The sequence below is a fragment of the Myxine glutinosa genome, chromosome 7 (assembly GCF_964187855.1).
Source record: "Myxine glutinosa chromosome 7, kmMyxGlut1.1, whole genome shotgun sequence".
Classification (NCBI taxonomy): Eukaryota; Metazoa; Chordata; class Myxini; order Myxiniformes; family Myxinidae; genus Myxine; species Myxine glutinosa.
Window position 1 is genome coordinate 32,400,530 of NC_136267.1, and position 5,759 is coordinate 32,406,288.

General features: G+C 44.5%; 2 non-coding genes across 2 annotated transcripts; both read left to right on the forward strand.

The window, feature by feature from the left end:
- Positions 1 to 3,562: 3,562 nt before the first annotated feature.
- TRNAL-UAG (transfer RNA leucine (anticodon UAG)) lies at positions 3,563 to 3,644 on the forward strand. The gene has a single exon. It is a non-coding gene; the product is annotated as a tRNA-Leu (tRNA).
- A 1,518-nt stretch (positions 3,645 to 5,162) lies between these two features.
- Positions 5,163 to 5,244, forward strand: TRNAL-UAG (transfer RNA leucine (anticodon UAG)). The gene has a single exon. It is a non-coding gene; the product is annotated as a tRNA-Leu (tRNA).
- Positions 5,245 to 5,759: the final 515 nt, after the last annotated feature.

Below are 5,759 nucleotides of genomic sequence, written 5' to 3' on the forward strand. Positions count from 1 at the left end.
TACACCACTCCCAAATATGGGGTGGGAGACCCCAAATAAGTAATTTGAAGGCAATTCCCCAAAGGTAAGTGTTCAATTAACTGAACAAACAGAGATTTCAAATTAATGGAATTTATTTGAAAGTTTGGTAGGAGCGCACAATACAATACTTTATTAAACTCGAGAATATCCCAAAAGGCAAAAAGCAGCCAAGTAATAAAAACTATCAAAAGAACAGCAGCTGACAGCACTGAACAAATATTCTTTTCACAAGAGATCAGGGGTTACCCAGAACACGGTGGAAACACTTCACTGTACCTCTGCCTTCATGTGCCGGTTACATGCACACACCCACTGGACAGCCAGGAATTCATTGGAGATTACAAAAACTCAGAAATACACTTTTTGAGCAGATGCAACTAAGCACAGCACCCTAGCTGGGACAACCAGGAAGTGCTATCACAGAGGACCTGAGCAATAGTAGTCTCCTGATATCCCTGCACAGGTAGCTTATAAAGCGAAAATGGGCGGAACCAATATAATTATCTCTGACGGGGAATAATGATTGGTCCCACAGGCTACATGTGCATGGCATCATGAAATAAGAAGATTACCAAGGCATTTTGGAGTGCAATGTTCAACCCAGTGTCAGAAAGCTGGGTCTTTGTCGAAGGTCATGGGTCTTGTAGCAGGGCAATGACCCCAAACACACTTCAAAAAGCACCCAGGAATGGTTCAAGACAAAACGCTGGACTTTCTGAAGTGGCCAGCAATGAGTCCAGATCAAAATCCCATTGAACACCTGTGGGAGATCTGAGAACGGCAGTTGGGAGAATGCATTCGGGCAGGTGGCGTTCTCCTGGCACCCGCCAAACCCAGATTCGTCTGCTGGACTACCAGGTGGTGAAGCGTGATTCATCACTCCAGATAACTCGTTTCCACTGCTCCAGAGTCCAATGGCGGCGAGCTTTACACCACTCCAGCCAACGCTTGGCATTGCACATGGTGATCTTAAGCTTGTGTGCGGCTGCTCGGCCATGGAAACCCATTTCATGAAGCTCCCGACAAGCAGTTGTTGTGCTGACATTGCTTCCAGAGGCAATTTGGAATTCAGTGGTGAGTGATGCAACTGAGGGCAGACTATTTTTACGCACTATGCGCTTCAGCACTCAGTGGTGCCATTCTGTGAGTTTGTGTAGCCGACTACTTGGCGGTTGAGCTGTTGTTGCTCCAAGACGTTTCCACTTCACAAAAACAGCACTTACAGTTGACTGGGGCAGCTCTAGCAGGGCAGAAATTTGACAAAATGACTGTAAAGGTGGCATCCTATGACGGTGCCACGTTGAAAGTCACTGAGCTCTTCGGTATGGCCCAATCTACTGCCAATGTGTGACTAGAGATTGCATGGCTGTGTGCTTGACATCTATGGGTGTTGATCAGAAATTGTTCATTGTACCAGAAGTCGATCATCCATGAAGGCCTGATACTGTTGTTGCCGTATCTCCTCACCCTGGCGAGAGGACAAAACCACATAAGGGTCGATGATGTCTTTTGTGTCCAATCTCAATAGGTCATTGCTCTCCTCCAGGAATGTATAACCCATTTCTTCAAACGCTTCAACCAGACTTTTGACATGCTGAGGAAATAACACTTGGGAACACTTCGTCTGCTTGTGGTGACATGTTTCTTGGGTCATCCTTTCGTGCATTCCCTCGATGATGCCTCAAATTCTGCAGTCATCTTCACCAGTTCGAGGCTTGCCACCATCCAGCGTCCGAGTGCCTTGGGACTCTGAGTGAAGCCAATAGCTCCACTAGCACTTTTCACAGCGGCATTATTTTGCTCATGAGCCTGGTCAAAAGCCATGGATGAGAACTCTCTTCTTGTCTTGTGAACTGTGAAGTTGCCGTTGTTGAATTCAGTGGCTCTGTTAGCCTGCTTTATTGCACTGGATGAACGTGATCAACAAGGTCATAACTTTCAGAAGGCAGCATAATTGACAATTTAAGGGGAATATGTTTACAAATCATGACAACAATGGTGAAAATATTTCACTTTGCTGACTCCATGCTTTTGCTGCCGACTGGTGGACCAACCCATTTTCCAGACTCCATCTTACATACAATATGCTAATATTCTGGGACGATATTATGATAAATTGACATCTCTAACTTTATTTAAATGCAAACTCAGGAACAATTCCTAAACTTAGAAATTCGTTTTGGTAGCCATTTTAAAAATGGCTGCCATGGATGAAATATGACTTTTTCTGGGTGGCTCCACATCTGAAAATGTTGTTGGGGTCATAATGGATAACTTTGGCAAGTTTCATACTCATACGTCAAAACCCACAATTGCTCCACATATCTGTGCACATATGCCAGGCCAAATCGGGTGGAATCTGAGAACTTTTTGAAAGTTACACAGCAGTCGTTTCAGTTGTCCAGTTACAAAGTAGCAAGTTATTAAAAATGACAGATGATCTCCCGATTGAGAGCACCGTCGGTGGGATTGCCACAGCCGTGATGTCATCAGCAGATGGTTCCAGATGATCCGGCGACCCACACCTTTCACCACCATGCGATAGCCATGCAATATGTCATTCCGCATTCAAGAAATCCTTTTATAAACAAAATCCGTTTCAGAATCTGGAGATCATTCTGAATGAGGTGAAAGAATCTACCACAAAGTGCAATATCTGGAATAACTCCACATTGAGTAACTTTCATCCTCAGAAGTTTTGTGAATTTCAACAATGATAGCAGTGTACCAAGACAAAGGGTGTGGCCCATTACCAATCAGCCAAGACAAAGGGTGTGGCCCATTACCAATCAGCCAAGACAAGGGTTGTGGTCCATTACCAATCAGCCAAGACAAGGGGTGTGGTCCATTACCGAGCAGCCAAGACAAGGGGTGTGGTCCATTACCTATCAGCCAAGACAAGGGGTGTGGTCCATTATCTATCAGCCAAGACAAGGGGTGTGGTCCATTACCTATCAGCCAAGACAAAGGGTGTGGCCCATTACCAATCAGCCAAGACAAGGGGTGTGGCCCATTACCAATCAGCCAAGACAAGGGGTGTGGCCCATTACCAATCAGCCAAGACAAAGGGTGTGGCCCATTACCAATCAGGAAAGACAAGGGTTGTGGTCCATTACCAATCAGCCAAGACAAAGGGTGTGGACCATTACCAATCAGGAAAGACAAGGGGTGTGGCCCATTACCAATCAGCCAAGACAAAGGGTGTGGACCATTACCAATCAGGAAAGACAAGGGGTGTGGCCCATTACCAATCAGGAAAGACAAGGGGTGTGGCCCATTACCAATCAGGCAAGACAAAGGGTGTGGTCTATTACCAATCAGCCAAGACAAAGGGTGTAGTCCATTACCATTCAGCTTGCTATCGCTTGCCAAGCCAGCCGTTCCTTATCAACCGTTTCAATGGAGTGCTTGCTTCAGTGCTTAAGCCGTTTGGCGAGCGCTCAACATGCTGATTGGTAATGGACCACACCCATTGTCTTGGCTGATTGGTAATGGAACACACCCAAGGTACTATAACAATCCCACCACATAGGAAGTGCCTGGTAGTGTGGCCGAGTGGTCTAAGGCGCTGGATTTAGGCTCCAGTCTCCTTGGAGACGTGGGTTCGAATCCCACCACTGCCATTTCCTTTCTTTCGATCCTCTTGTTGTCGGTGATGTTGATTTCCCACTCAAGTTTGAGTCTTCCATGCAGTAAAACTTCCTCCAATGCGAGGGATACGTTCTGGGATAACCTTGTGTTGGAGGAATTCGCGTTGGAGGAATCATTAAGCATATGGGGGAAATTGGGGATACGTTCCAGGCTCCCAAAAAACTGACCCAAAAACAGCCTTTCTTGCTTTTTTTACATGTTTCCTTGTATGGAATGGTACAGCATTATTAAATATACATTAAAATAAGTGTTAGTATCATGATAGTATTATATTATTGCAAAATAACACATTATTGTGAGGTGGTTGTTGGAGGTTTGGGTGATGATTTCCTGGTGGATGGTGTTGATTTGCTGCTGGTAGCTGTTGAAGTTGGCCTAGAGAATTGTGTCATCGGAACTTCCTTTGCCTTCTCCTCTATCAGCTTCTGAACCTCTTTTGGGTATTAAGATCTGCTTCTACATCAGCAGAAGCAGCCTCTCCAGTCAGCCTGACATTACGGAGGTTATATTGATTCACGAGTTATCAAGTGACCACTATATTCGTCATGTGTGTGTGTGTGTGTCTGTCTGTCTCTGTGTGTGTGTGTCTGTCTGTCCGCAGCATCACTACCCGATGATATCCGATCTTGATGAAACTTGGGTGGGAGGTTGATATCATGATCTAGTTGTGTCCTGCCTAGAGTGGGCGTATTGCGCCCATTGTGGGCGGAGCCACACCCAAAAAGTGTCTTTTCAGGGGGTAATCGAGTTCAGGCTACATCTTCTCCGAGGGGTTTGGTGGAATCCGACAGGGGTTTCAGTATTTGGTTCGGCCAATGTCATGTGGCTAGCTAGCCCCATGGAGCTCGATTTTTAATTTTTTCATTTTTTTCTTCTATTTTTTATTTATTTATTATTTTTTCATTTCATTTTTCACCGAATTTTCGGTATTGTGTAGCTAACTAACCTCATAACTGATTATACATTATTCTCTATCTCATTTCAAGGTCACTAACCTTCATTTTGACATTTCCAGGCCTGGCCTCTCCGGGCCTGTTTTGGTTATAGTCCATCCTTTGTCATTGAATACCGCTCGCTCGTGAACCATCGTCATCTCCTGACTTGTCTAATTTTAAATTTGTCAAACCAGCCCCTGCTTGCTTGAAATTATGAAGATGGTGCTGGAGAAGACTCAGTTTATTCTGTTTCTTCATCAGGTTGGGCTTCCTTCTTCAGGTAGATGCTAATGGTCTTTCTTCTTATAATGGGCTCACGGTCCATTACCAATCAGCCAAGACAAAGGGTGCAGTCCATTACCAATCAGCCAAGACAAGAGATGTGGTCCATTACCAATCAGCTTGCTATCGCTTGCCAAGCCAGCCGTTCCTTATCAACCGTTTCAATGGAGTGCTTGCTTCAGTGCTTAAGCAGTTTGGTGAGCGCTCCACATGCTGATTGGTAATGGAACACACCCAAGGTACTATAACAATCCCGCCACCTAAGACGTGCCTGGTAGTGTGGCCAAGTGGTCTAAGGCGCTGGATTTAGGCTCCAGTCTCTTTGGAGACGTGGGTTCGAATCCCACCACTGCCATTTCCTTTTAGATCCTCTTGTTGTCGGTGATGTTGATTTCCCACTCAAGCTTGAGTCTTCCATCGTACGTGGGATATTTTTGTGGATATAAGAAAGATGCTTTTTCAGTGTGTAACATTTTTGTTTGAATAATTGTTATAATACTATGGGGTGATTATATCGAAGACTTATCCATTAACTATGGTGGACTCGATTTGAACAGCAGGCTTACAGTTATATATAGATGTTGTGATAACTTATACTACATCCAAACGTTTGTGATCCTCATTGCCAAAACCACAAAACACCAAAATATGAAATGTCAATTATAATTGTTACCTTTTCCAGACTCCTGCATGTGCCATATGTTCCTGTTCTGTTGTCTCTTTAGTCGCTTGATCCAATTTTCCATGAACAACACCAGATCCGGTTCCCATCTTGATTGTATAGTCAGTTCCATGTGAATGTCCTCTAATCAAACAAGAACTTTCATATCAAAATCACACATCCATTCATTAATTGCTCCATTTCCATTT